Source organism: Apostichopus japonicus, chromosome 8 (assembly GCF_037975245.1).
Source record: "Apostichopus japonicus isolate 1M-3 chromosome 8, ASM3797524v1, whole genome shotgun sequence".
In the NCBI taxonomy this organism is placed as follows: domain Eukaryota; kingdom Metazoa; phylum Echinodermata; class Holothuroidea; order Aspidochirotida; family Stichopodidae; genus Apostichopus; species Apostichopus japonicus.
The window spans coordinates 39,607,301-39,622,443 of record NC_092568.1 but is presented as its reverse complement, the minus strand read 5'-3'; the positions used below and the strand labels follow the sequence as shown (position 1 = coordinate 39,622,443).

At 37.3% G+C, this 15,143-nt stretch overlaps 1 long non-coding RNA gene across 2 annotated transcripts; it reads left to right on the top strand.

Moving 5' to 3' along the window:
• The first annotated feature begins 8,375 nt into the window (after window positions 1–8,375).
• Window positions 8,376–15,002, top strand: LOC139972120 (uncharacterized). Of its 2 annotated transcripts, XR_011794590.1 has the most exons (7): window positions 8,376–8,718; window positions 9,270–9,359; window positions 10,232–10,396; window positions 10,563–10,753; window positions 11,899–12,056; window positions 12,866–12,984; window positions 13,610–15,002. It is a non-coding gene; the product is annotated as an uncharacterized lncRNA (long non-coding RNA). The 2 variants fall into 2 exon arrangements; XR_011794589.1 differs by having other exon boundaries at window positions 8,378–8,718; window positions 12,866–15,002.
• The last annotated feature ends 141 nt before the right edge of the window (window positions 15,003–15,143 follow it).

The window sequence follows — 15,143 nt, the reverse complement described above, 5'->3', positions numbered from 1 at the left end:
TGTTGTATTCTTTTGATAAAATCATGTCCAGAGCGAGAATATATATGCCTATGTGTTTATAGTAATTATCTCTAATTCTTAATTGGTATCAAATATTATACATATATAGATACATTCGCAACTACGACCTATACGTTGTTGGGTATCGTGTATGGTGTTATAATCATATAATTCATATCATCATTCAGTATATGCTTGTGAACTGTATCGTCAACGTTAGTAACAATGGACGTAAACCCGCGAAACGAAAAGCAAGAATGGGAGGGGTGGGCAGTTTTCAAAAACAATTGGTACATTCCGCAGTAAAGTGCACCTGAAACTCTAGGTTTCAAAATACAAACAGATTGGACACAAATGCTCCTGAAACACACTTTATTTTGGTCATCACATCTTTACATTGGGCTTGGATAGAGTGAAATTGTATTTGTTGTTAGGCAGGTGCATTGTATTGGGGCGGGGGATACTATAGTTAGGGTTCTTAGCCTTGGGTACTGTAATTGATAGGTTAAAATGGCTTTCAGGAGAATTTCATCCGCACGATTGTATATATCACCAAAATAAGGGGGAGAGAAGTTTTTTAGCAGTCTAAAAGTATATTCGCCAATAAAAGTATAATACATCTAACTAAATAACTGGTAGCTGAAATAAAAGACACTTCTCTGTCCTTGTGCATTTCTATTTGAAATCAAAAGAACCTGTTCCCTTATAACATTCAAATGGAACAACAATACTTAAATAGGTATCCCTAGATTGTCATAACAGTATCATAGCCCCAGACTCGCCATTCCTCCCCTTTGTCTGTGAAGTGATCCCTTAAAATGTATGAACAAATCAGTTACAACCTTGTTGTGCACACTATGAAGGACATGCTGTATAGCTCAACAGCGATGATATCCATTATTGGAAATAGTTTTTGTTTCCTCGTTGAAAGCAATGGAACCTATGAAGTCAGGTCGGCATATCTGTGTGTGACACTTTAGTTTGTATGCATAATAACTGAACGATGGAATGATTGATCAATAACATACTTGGTGGGTACTTCACGAAACTGCCCAAACACCAAATGAGTGGGGAAATAGTTAACCATGGTTGAGCGCACTTGGGAACTACCCCCAAGGCCCTGCCCATGCCCTCTTTTCTCCCCGTAGGGACAGGCGAGGAGTTAGTTCCTGCTACCTGAAGCTCTATTGGTGTTCTTCATACAAATTGCCCAGGATCCTAGCACATGCCCGCTGCAACCTATTTGTATGTTCTGATATCCTTGACCGTCCAGTGCCTTCAATTTTCCCTCGGGCATGATGTTGCCACCCTGTAAAGGAACAAGTCAAAAAGCTATAAATGTTATGGAGCAAATGTCTGCAATCACCTTTATTTTTTAATGTAATGCAATTTTTAAAACGACTATTAACTCTTGTCAAAAACTTGTATATCTCATATTTGAAAGGATATTAAGTATGAACTCCTATCGTTTAATTATCTTCTACATCATTGTTTGTCATAATGGATCTCCGATACATGCATCAGGGGCATCAGGTGCCCCACAGTCCATTGCCCATCCAGGCCTCCTGGATATAAGTGCACTCTGGATGTAGTTAGCCTAGGCCCATATACCGGTTACGACGTCCTTTCGCATGCGATATGACTAAAGCCTAATGACAACAATTATCACCTCCTCATTTTACTTGAAACTGTATCCCTAACGATAAATGAACTTGACAGAATAACATTGGATGACGGTTATGATGTCCTGGGCTTATATCACTAACAATTAAATACTACGCAAATAGGCTTAGTTCAACTAATGGATATGGTCGTAGCATTACTCTTGGTCTAACTTAGGCCAGTCTAGGTCATAACTTAAGTATACAATCGTTCAGTATGTTAACATATCTAGAATTAATATAATAATATTCAAACTCAACCTCCTTTTGCAAAATATTCCCAACACTGTAAATGTGGCAAAAGGGTCTAAGCAGTACACGCCTAGCCAGTAATCTGAGTTTTGAGGTAGGCAAAGCCTAATCAACCTAGCCAGGCCTAATTCACTAACCATGTTCTGACAAAGATTTGTAGGCAAAACGACTCACTCAAGCCACTTATCGTGCTAACATTTCTTCCTTTGATGACTGTGACTGAATATAGAAATCCATCAAACTTTTTGCACTATCACTTCATAAGGAGGGGATCTGTTATTCTGCATAAACTACTACCCACTTTGCAAAATTGACATGAAATTGTGAGCGACATGAACAGATTACACAACAGTAGGTGTGTGGGGGGGGGGGGGGGATTTCAAGGCATTTTTCAGGGGCAATTATGACGCTATCTGAGCGGAGCACTAAAATAATTCAAGCACTTAAAATGATTTTGAATATGACATGTAATATATACGACATACGTCAAAATATTGACACTTGTGTGTCTATTGTGTGCAAAAACTTGTATTCTCAAAGTGCGTATTTGCATGCCCTACTATAACGTACAATTGGCACATATTTTGCTAGTTTTCAACGGTTCGTCTTGCGCGCAATGAGAGCATATTCTATGTTCGGCTTGAACGCTTCCATTAAATTGCTAGCGCATAAACGTTCCAATTCTACAAAGAGTGCAGAAAATGTTCGCAAACAATTCCGAATAAAACTTGCAGGTGGGAAGAAACACAAATGACAGCAGTGAGAGTTCGTGGCTTTATTAAGCTAGTTCATGTTATGAAGTCATTCATCATCATTTTTTGTAGTAGTCATTATTACTTGAAAGTTTCTCCATAATTTGAATTAAAAAAACTTAAGTCACTCAAATATTAATTAATTAATAAAAATATCCGACAGGAAGGGGATTTAACTGGCCTAATTCGCATTTTTGCATATATTAAATGGCTGTTTAAATATTGGTTTTCATATCTTACTTTAGGATAAGTAACTTAGCAATCAAGAGAAAAGTCGGGATCCCTCTCTTTATTTACTAGTGATACAGGGTTCAATAATTCCGTTATGTCGCACTCTCTAATTTTTCGTTAAAATCACCCCAGAAGTAGCGCATTTTGCATGCTTTGGTAGAAAAAATTATTCCATTTTACTTCAGTTATTACTCTATAGTATCACATAATCAGTTCAGCAATTCGAAAGGCTTCATAACATGGCGCTAAGGTTGACCACTTTTGACTCTGGCCCATCGGATAATGGGAGGCATTGTGTTGGATTTACGTCCAATTAAATCCTGCCTGGAGAGAACAAATGGAGATAATTGTCAGGAATAATCAAACACATGCACGTGGGTTATACATGAAATGAGAAAACTAAAACTTGGGCCTGGACATCTCAGTTGGTAGCTTATTAAAGAATTTGCAGTCCTTAAGTCACTGGGTCATAAAATATCTTTGCTCTTTCAAAATCATAAAAGCCAACAAATTTTGCTTTTGTATCTGCCACATGTAGAAGTTGACTAATGATACCTGTGTGTATGATTCACCTCATTTAATATTTCGAGTAAGTGCACGTGTGACCAAATTTGTTTTGAGTACTTGTCTCATATATTTGGCTATTTTACAGATACCCCCAGAGTCACATTGTAATAGTGAAGATAACAATGGACGTCAGATAACCACAGAGTCACAATGCGGTATTGTGGAAGACAATGGAGGAGAAAATTACAGTCATATACTACAGAGTCACATTGCAATAGTGAGGAAGACAATGGAAGTCAGATGACACAGAGACAAATCTAGTTTCCTCCCTGCGTTCTTAGCTCAGCGATTGCTTTTCAAAATAACGTCACGGTTATGTGTACAGAATGTGTATACAGTTTTCAATATTCACATCTGAGAAGCACCACTTTTGATTTGAATAATATTGTTCCAAATTCGTTTGTACTTCAGGAATCAGATCAACGCATTTTCTAGTTTACATGCCCAATATGATAAATTTTTGTAGACAAAATCCATACAAAGCCTTCAATCTAACATTAAAGGTATGAGAAAAATTCCTCATTACAATCATTACAAATTGAGAAAAGTCAATGCCTCCGAGTACATTATTCGTTTATATATTGCGTAATTTAAGAAACTTCTTACCCTCTATCGCTTCATGCATTTACAAAAAGGACTCGCCCCAAACTAATTATTAAGTTTCAAAATGAGTTGAAATATCACTGTAAATGTTCATATATTTGAAACTCCAAGATTAAATAAATATGGTGGTATAGATACCCGTTTTTAAACTCTCCCCATGTATTGCGAATTGCGCATTTTGTTCAGGTATCCAGAAAACTTGATTCATCCCCCCTACTTGAGATATATCTGGCTACGCGCCTACATGATCACCACTATGCACATGCCTTCCATCCATGCACCTCCCCACCCCTCCCCTCCCGGTCATCAACTCCACCTACACTACTTCCATAACACCACAGTGTCTAGAACCCATGCCTTATGATTCGCCCCCCCCCATTCTTGACAAATTTCTGGTTACGCGCCTGCATGGTTAACACTACGCCCATACTTCCCATCCACACCCCTCCTCGCCCGCCCTCTCATCAAATCCACCTACACCACTTCCATGACACCCGACACCACAGTATCCAGGAATCATGCCTTATGTTTCGCCAGCCCCCCTCCCCTCCTTCTTGACACATTTCTGACTACGTGCCTGGATGATTACCACTACACCCATACCTTCCATCCATGCCCATCGTCCCCCCCCCCCCCCGATCATCATATACACATACACTACTTCCACGACACCACTGGAAGAATGTTATTACAGCTACTTATAAGTTTGACTTTGTGATATTGCTAGTCCATATATGTGGATATGCAAACTGGAATACTACCTATATCTCCCATACGTAATAACACTATAATGTGCCTGTGTTAACATATACCTCATAGATAGATAGATATTTATTCAGCCAATGGATAGAATATATACAATGGAAATTGGATGAAAACAGGAGCTCAAGCGAAAACAATGAAACGATTAAGACAATAAATAAAAATGTAAACAATTCGTATGACTAGGTAAAGGCTATAAAAGGGTACTATGTATACTGCTCATGATATAAAAAGAGTATTCAGAGGTAAAAAAGTATAACAAATATAGCATATTACACAATAAGAAGCAGTGGCTAAAACGTGAAGGCAAGACTAGAACCAATCAGCGGGCACTATGTGTATTACATATCTGTACAAGCTCAGGATAATGACTATTTGTGAGCCTCTTTGATCCCCTGAATGTACGCAACCTTTTACCAGAGGGCAAGAACTGGAAGTACTGATGAGCAGGATGTGAGTCCTCGTCCAGTACATTATCGACTCTCTTGAGTGCACGCTCCTGGTACAGAGAGTGGAGAGATGAAAGGCCCAGGCGCGGCGGAACGGGAAAATTATGGGGGGGGGGGCTAATGTGTGGAGACTATCTAAGCGGAGCGCCACCACCGGTTGGCGCGGAGCGTACAAGAACATTTTGGGATTTTCAAATCCCCAGATGGCCGTAAACGGCACTTCCCGAGTGTTTTATGCTGCGAATACCTAGCACTAAAATATGGGTCTCAAGCCTGCAATTTCTCAGATTGCACGTAAAAATTTGTAAAAACATTTGTAATTTGTATATTCGATGGTGTTTTAAGAGAGTAGCTAATACTCGTAGTGTACTCGCAAAGACGTTTTTGAGTGTAGTAAGGTGATGTTGGAGAACTGGCTGAAATGAGGCAAGTCATTGGCCTAAGACGAAGTTGTGTTGCGCTTACCGGTACTCACACTCACTGCTTCCACATTTCACAGGGCGTGAAGACGCGGTTGGGGTGACAATGTGGTTTATAGCCAGGGGACGGGCCGAGGGTCCCCCAGCATTTACTAAAATTATTACACCTATATAGTATACGTGTGCATCGGACAGATCGACAAGTATGCATTGAAAAATGGGCAGATGCACGTTCGGAGCCTTGGTCAATATTGGGGGGGGGGCTTATCGTGCAGTTGCCCCCTCAACTTTTTCATTGGGGGGGGGCTGAGCCCCCCAAGCCCCCCCCCCCCCAAGCCCCCCGGTTCCGCCGCCACTGGGAAGGCCCGTACCAATAATACGCTCAGCATGTCTAAGTACTGATTGCAATTTCCGAAGGTCACTCTGACTTACACGACCAAACCAGACTAAAATGTTAGTAGTTAAATTGCTTTCTATAATTGCACGATAAAAGTTGTTAAAACATTTGCACTGACCCCATAAGATTTAAGAACACGTAAAAAGAACAGTCTCTGGCGTCCCTTTTTTTTAGTATTTCTTCAGTATTAATGTTCCATGATAAATTGTCCTGTAAATGTACCTAACAACTTGAATGTGTTCACCTGCTCTACCACCATTCCATCGATAATGAGAGGACCCATTGTGTTTTTATTTCGTCTGAAGTCCACAATTAATTCCTTTGTTTCACTAATGTTTTCTTTTGTTTTACTAATGTTTTCCCCTTTTTTCACGTATGTCACATGTGGCAAACCAGACAGACACGGGTGGTGCCTCTGAAGGGATGTTGCCACTAGAGAGAAATGGTCAACCTCTGCATGTAGATGAACAACTCGCAGTTGAAGATGACCAACTCCGAGTCGAAGATAATCCACCCCTAGATGCGACTGACCAACCATTAGGCAGAGATGCAGATGACCATCTAGGCAAGACGCGATACCATTTGTAGATGTGTACCCAATGGGGAACATGATGCAGAACCTCCTGCACAACAGATGGGACCATCCAGAAGAAGGGGACCCAGGACTATTCTCACTTATGTCAATCTTGGTGTGCCGATATACGAACAGCTACACCCACAAATTAACAGTGTATCGGGTGATCCTCTCGCTCTGTACACCCGGAAAAGTGCATGGTGCTATCCGACAGCACCCAGGCAACCACATTGGTCTGGTTCTGTGACTAACTTACATCCGTCGGCTATGAGAGGACAAAACTTTGTGGTATCCTATGCTTCAGGGAATGGTAGTGTGATACTATAAGATGCCTCATAGACATTTTTCAATGGGGGTGGGGTGGGACAGGTACTGTTTAACTGTTGGAAAGTATTAACGACTTGAACGCTGTTTTATTGAAACAGATCTATGGTGATCCGCATTACAATTGACTTATCTCATAGTTGGACACAAGGGTGTTGGTGTAGTCGGTGTAAAAGGAAAAATATGAAGTTTTCATTTAAATATTTCATATAGCTAGGAGAGGACACTGCCACTTGTGTTGTTCTTTTACCAATGTACTAAACGATCACTGATCGTAATATGAAGTTTATCTTATAAGGAGATGATCATTTACCGGAAAGTAGAAACTTCACTTCTTCCAAGATTTGTCACATATACTTGCAAGTGGTGAGTTGTGATTAATATAGCGTGATTGCGTGGAGGAGGAATTCAACATGTAATGTACAGGTATAACTACTACATTTCTCTAGGAGAATTCAATATGTTTGCTATGGAGAGAACACGTTTTCAAAACAAAATGGGTTTTATATATGCAATCATTTATATGCAATGAAGTATGAGGTCTTACGTGCAGTCATTTTCCAAACATTTACCATATCATCATTTAAATTGTGTTTCTATCATTTTCAATTCATATAGTTTTACAAGTAGCAGTAGATATTATATTCTTGGATTATGTTACAGATCCGTAGCTATTTTCCAATGTCGGGACTACATCTTGTAAAGACGGAAAGAGTTTAACGGGGTCGATTTATCACCCCCTATGAAAATTAGCTATAAAGTATTTGTTATTAGAGGGCGCGCAACGATAATAAATTTGTTGATGTATAACGCCTAACGACACATCTCTACGTTATCGCTCTCTCCTACTTTACAGGTAAATTGATCAATATTTAGGGTCATTTAGCAAACAATAAACTAATCATGAAATGTTAAATATGTTACTATTCTAACTAATGGTAAATCAGAGTCAAATACTCTCAACTGTAGTATATATCAGGATAGAAGTCAAATTCGCTATTAGTAGGCCTAATTTTATAAGCTTGTGTGCATGTTAGTATAGCCCAAGAGGCGACGATCGCCTGCACTTTCGTCTGATATATTTCATAATTGTTCAGCCTTTTCATTTGTTGTTCTTATGATAACCCAGTGTTACGGTGCTTCGAGGTTAATTTATGACATGTGTGTCTTACCTGGATGCAAAATTACGTGTTTAACCAGAATTATTGCAACAGCTATAAAAGTTAATTCAAAATGTTGTGAATGAACATGAACGAACGGTTGAGCGCCGGTTGCTATACATTGTTATGCGCGTATGCAGTCAGTATTAACTATGGAACCCCCTTATTATTGTCTTCTTACACTCTTAAAACGTTGGTTAAAAAAAGAATGGTATAGGACCCCCGCGCACTTAATTGGTTAGTGTGTACCCTTAAGTTGGTTAACTGGCAGATTTTGGGCCATTCCAATAAGTATGTACATTTCACAGCCCGACGTTTAACCAACTTGTTTATAACTTTACCGCTCTCTGAGTAAAAAATTCGCGCGTACACATATATGTACACTGTACGTACATCAGTGCAGCATCTATAACACACACTACATAACACGTCATGCATAGTACGATCCCTGACAGGGTGGCTTAGTAATCAAGATTACAGCTAACGCCATGGCAGATATCGAAGACAGTGCTGTCTTGATTTTCTTGAAAAAATACCAGGTCGAGTCTCTACATGAAACTTTTATCGGTAAGTGTAGTTTAACATCGGTAAAAAGTATGAACTTATGTGGGCACTGAGACCCCCAGTGACAGTATAGCGTTAGGCTCATAGGCCAACGTTAGGCTTATACTAGGCTAACGTTAATACTAGTACTATACTAGTATGCCTAAACTAACACTAGTAATATTAGTAACAGTATACTACTAAACTGCCACTGAGTTTAACACAGTGCTTTAATCGATGTTAAATGTTATGAATCTTGTTCGTGTTTTTCACCATATATTGTTGTTCGTGTAAACGACATAGGCCCAGGCCTAATTATTAATGAAAATGTTGTATCCTATTAAAGTCCAAATAAAAAAACTTCGACCTAGGCTACTGTCTATAGCCTAGCCTAGTGTATACACCCTATTTTCAAGTGCCCTGGAGACCAAGAGATACTTTTAATAGAATTTATAATAAAAATTATTCAATATGGTTATGTTTCTGAATGGATTGTTTCAATTGTCAATAGATAGGCCTAGGATACAATTTGCTTTATAATATCAACATTTTACCTATTTCCTTTTAATCTACAGGCCAATCTCCTTTATTAAGGCAGCGTTAGCAGCTCAGCAGTTGTTGATTTGTTTCCCTTTCTGAAGGATCCAGAATCTCCCTTGGGTTATGTAAGCATGTTTATGTTCTAATATCCCTCGGCTTAGTTGTCATTAGCCATAGTATAGACCACTTTCGTTGTTGTGTTGAGGTGACTAGTTTCCTTTTCCTGCCCTTTCAAAATGTCTCTAAAATGTGGACCACAACACACTGCCCACAATATCACTACTTTTTGTCATCTGTAGTCAAGTAATATAATCTTCTGTGGGTTCTACCAAGTAATTTGTTCATCTCATAGAGGACTGTGATACTGAAATCTATTTTCAATACTACCAGGATTATATAGGCATCATTTAACTGAATAATTTCTAATTGAAGTCAGCACTAGGGTGACAAGGCATTTAATATGTTAAAAATATCAAAATGGTTGTTCAGTTGTCACATTGGGAAATCCAAAAACTGTAACATAGGCACTGGTTTTCAGTGGGCTTCATCTCTCAATCTAACCAAGGTATTAATGAAGTTTGTTGTTCAGTAGGTACCCTCATTATTCCATAAAATATCAGAATTCTGCAACTTATTGATTATATGTGCAATTAGGGTCAAACCCATTACTTTTAGGCTTATCACTTAAAATCAATTGTCATAGTGTCCCCTGGGACAATACTGTTTCATCAGTAAGCTTACAATATTATGTGAGGACAGTATGGAGTGCCACAGTGTCCTTAGTCATAGCGTTCATATTGTTACCGTGCAGTTGTGGACATGTACAAGACATGTTTGTAGTTTGCTGGCTAAAAGCCTATGTTCCAACCAGCTAGGAAGTTTTAAATGTTGGTGTACAACAGCTTTACATGTAGATCAATAGGTCTTTTTCTGAGTTGACTTGAATTTTGCTACCATACTTCAGTTTGATAAAAGAGTATGCTGATTTCATGTGCAGGAACCATGGTATTGCAAAGGTGCTGCAGGACGACTGGCGACAGGGTATCTAGAAGAGCACCTACGCTACGTACGTAAAAAGAAGATTGCCATGGTGAAAGATTCCCCGGTGCATCAAGTCCACCTACTCCTTTGACTAAAGTGTCCACTCCACCAAAATTGAGAGGTGTGTAATAGGTTTTACCAACTATTCTCAGGATTTGACTTATCTCTCATGCTATGACAATGATCAAAGACTGGGTTATACCTATCACAACCATTGGTAACTTCAAAATTTGATGTTAAGGCATCTATGTTTAGTAGGAAATATATGTTTTTATTGTCCTTGCCAGAAGCTGATCTGGAGAACAAAGAGGAATTGGTGATGATGACTGAGTGGCTGAAATGTAACATGGAACCAAGAGAGAAAGTATTGGACTTTATGAGGCAAACTGCAGTTTACAGACAACAGCAGATCAAAGACCACTCAACTAACATTTCAGATATTCTGAAAGAGTATCAAAGGTTGTTAGACCGTGGAATGGTAACTATCAAATTTGATTTTTTGCTGCTTAATTAAAGAGAAATACATAGGTGATTTTGCATCAAAAATACTAAAGAAGTGAGCTTTGAATACACATATTACGAAGATACTATTCAAGACCATATCCTTTAACTCTTGAAAAAGGAAGTGGAAAAATTACTAGCAAGGTTTTGATTTAGCAGAAACACTGAAATTAATTAAGTGACTAACCTCACTGATGAGTTAATACTATATTTCACTTTGAAGCCTATTTGGCCAACTTAAAAACAGTACTTTGATTGTCTACATATCTAGTTTGATTGAAAAGAACTAGTTTCACTGCTTTTCTTAAATGATGGCATTATATTTTAAATCTCTTTTAATTTATGTCTGGAAGTTTATGACAGTTATCAGCCACACAGTGAAGAAATGTGACTGACTTTTAATTTAACCCTAGGCATCTGGCAGATCAGTATGCTTTATAAAGACCAGATTGGGAATAAATATTATTTTTGGATGAAAATCTTGCTTTATTCAAGGATATAGCTAGGATTTTAAGAAAGGTTGCTGATGTTGAGTGTAAAAAAAGGTACAGATTCAAGCGGTATAATATGGTTTACAATTTGTACAAAGTTTTTTTGTTTTAATATGGTGTCTTTGCCATTCAGTGCTATGGTTTTATGTGCAATATTTGCTCTGCATTTCTTGCAATTGTGTACAAATCTAACAACTTGTCTATCATCTTGTTATAGGGAGACAAGATAAATTATTCCCATGAATATGCTTATGTTCAGTAATGATATCACAAATGTTAAATATTGAATTTTTGCAATTTAAATTTTCCCCCCACCACATTAAAAAAATATTTTGAAAAAAATATATTTTTGAGCTGTATTCTGAGATATTTTCAAAGCATGTGTCAATAAATGTTAAATACTTACTTTTCTTTCCCAGATGTTTTCTAAATGTTATTAAACTAGCCAAAGGTATCAAGCAGTTGGATTTACCACATCCAGCTTCAACAATACTTAGTGTTTGTATAGATGCATGGAACCAGACTTTAACAAATTCAGTGAGAGGGATTTTTTAATGGATCCTAGCTGAGGATCAAAAAAAAGAATACGCTTACACACATTAAAGTATTCTATTTCCCTTTGCTCTTTCAGATAGAACAAGATTTTTCAGTGCTTTGGCCTGAGCGTGAGGATCACCTGTATGAGAAATGGGACTTGTACTACAATGGGATATAGAATATGGCAAACAGGTTGAAAATTGGCAAGGCCTCTTGGATTGGAGTACGTTGACCTAGAGAGTTTGTCTATTGGTAAGAGTGCTTCTTATTTCAGTGCACATAGTTGAGCTAATTTAATTTTTGTATGTTGATCATTCCTTGCAACCTTTTACCACCATCACACTAGGAACTTCTGAAAGATCAGGTTTGACCAATTATCTGTAATATATCTGATCTTGTTCTCAAAATAGCCTTAGTTTACTTTTTGTAAAGACAACAACACTTCCTTTTCTTTTTTTATAAAAATAAACTGAAATTGAACAAAAAGCATCAATGGGATCTGGTTCAGACAGAAACCAAGTTGGGTTGGTGCAGATATATTCCCTTGCTTAGACTCCATCTGACCCATTTTTGGGATTTCATTTAAGCCAAAAGCTAGTGACTACTATAGAACAATAGAACACAAAATATGTCAAAGGTTCATCAGTGTTTTGAGATCTGAATATATAAAAAAATATAAAGAGTAGATAACTTTGCAAACAGGTTGTGATAGCAGCACAACATTATGAATGTGGGCTTTTAAAGGAGACATGTATTATTGAAAATAAACATACACAAAATACCAAACAGATGCTAACTTATCTCATTACATTCTCATGATATGCTATTTTCTCATTGCATTCCCATGATATGCTATTTTCTGATAAAAATGACTTGAAGGACTTCTAGTGTTAGAGACAAATAAAGGCAAGGGAAAATACAAATAATTTGTGCGGGTACTGTACGTGATAATGACAAGTTATATGTTAAGTGGTCATTAATTGTGTTATAGTTCTATGCACAAGGACTTTGTGAACCTTGGAGGGAAGATTATCTTTAGTTATGTTTTGTCACTTTCACAGATAAGAAGGAAACATTGGCATTTTTTCTTCTTCCAGTCATCATGAGAGGGAAAGGAAAGGGAAAAAAAGGATTGTGTTCAGTAAAAGAGGCAATCACCTCCTTCGTGGACATTCAACCAGTAGGTGTTTAAGCATTCATTTGTCCACTTGTTGAAGTTCATTGACAACATGCTTATGACATATGTTTTGTAGTTTGTAATGGATTGCTTGTAAAAGTGGAATCTCAACAATTATGCTGGATATGTGTCAATGTACATAGATGCTCCCAAGCACATGAACCATATTCCATTTGGTTCAAAATGGATAATTAATATTCATCGGTGGGCAGGGCCTACGTGATATTACTTAAATGTTGATTTCACAACAACAATAGGCTTGTCAAATTTTGCTCAATTTGGTAAATGACAGTAGTAGGATATGGGTCACATGTGAAGCTGATTTAAAGGAATAAATTATGAGTTGGTGATAAAAAGTCAATGATAGTAAAAGTATCTTCTAAACATGATAACTAAACAGTAAATTTCAAATGTATCAAACGTTCATAGTACTTATTTTTAAACTAGCATGTCATTGTAAGCATCGATATGGGTGGTATGAAGTTTGGCTGTGCCAAGTATAATTTCATATAAAGTTATTTCTAAGTACAAATCTGCTAGAATGGAGGGCTTTTTGCTGTCACAACTTCATACTGATTGACAAAGACCAGCTTGTGATAATTTTCATATTTTTCAATTTTTCTCACAGGAAGTGGCTGATATTCTACAAATTTCAAAGGCTATTGATGCCACATAAAAGCCGCAGCCATTTGTTGTATGCAAAGGAACTCTCTTGGCACCAACCCAAACATTTGTTTTTCTAGAACGGAGGCCAGTCCGTCAAGAATCACTACTGAAAGCTATCGATTTCTGTTTCAAAGCAATGTACATTTTGGACATGGCTTACCAACCTTCATGCTGTCTTGTGTGGCAGTTCATTCAAAATGTGATTTATGAAATCAAAGAAGCACATGTGCCAAGTTGCATAAGAGATCGTAGATCATTCTTGGCCTTTAAAAGTAATTAGTGGCTTAAAAGGAAAGAATTGTAAGCAAAATATTCATGGCTGATATTCTACAAAGTTCAAAGGATATTGATGCCACAAAAATACTGCAGCTACTTTTGTATGCAAGGAGCCCTCTTGGTACCAACCCAGATATTTGCTATTTTAGAACAGGGGTCAGTTTCTCACAAATCTCTTCTATAAAAGCTGTCTATTTCTGTTTCATGGCGAATGTGCATTTTGGACATGGCTTATCGACCCTCATGCAGTCTTGTTTGGCAGTTCATTCAAAATGTGATTAATAAAATCAAAGAAGCACATATGCCAAGTTGTATTATAGCATTCTTGGCCCTGAAAAGTAAGAAGTGCCTTAAAAGGAAATTGTAAGCAACAAGCTCATATAATAATTGTTAGCAAGAAGTTTGTATAATATTACTATTTTAAAATTCACACACCAGCATCAGGTGCAGATAGCATCATCTTGAAGGGACATTTAATTAAAACTCATGATATGACATATTTTTACATACCATGCTGGTACAAATCAAAACTTTCATTACTAATTTTTATTGGAATCCCGATCTGATCAACTGATCTTTTATGAGTGAGTAAGGTTTAATGTAGCTAAATTTCACCTACACATGTATCTCTATATGTGTTGAAGATATATACTATACATCCAAATACTGGAAACGAACAATGCACTGGCTGCAATGTACTGCATATATCATAAATATGTCTCTAAATGTAATCATGTACACCACATATGTATGTGATACTCAATGTAATTCTTAATTAACTGTATGTATAGGTAAACCTTGATTAATCAGATCATGATTGATGTTTAGATTCATAGATTGTTTATACATCAATTGATCTATAGTTACATATGTGAGATATTTAGTGTTACAAGTTTTCTATGAATACGGTTCTTCTTGAAGAGTAGAGGATTTTGTGTCACCTTAAAGGTCTGATAGAGCACAGCTAAGAAGTTGTTACATCCAAGCATATTTATGTGTTGTTTTGTTTTGTTTGTATTTTATTCACATGCATGGTTCAGCTGGTTATTGTTTTCAATAAAAACAAGTTCTCAAAATGTCATCCATCTGGCTTCTGTAATGTAACTGTTTGTTAATTTCTCAATATTTTTCAAGGAATTGTTTACTCTTTGCATTGCCATATTCAGCTGATTGTTGCAAACTAGGTCTGCATGAACAAAACTTGTGAGGAGTCTTTCAAC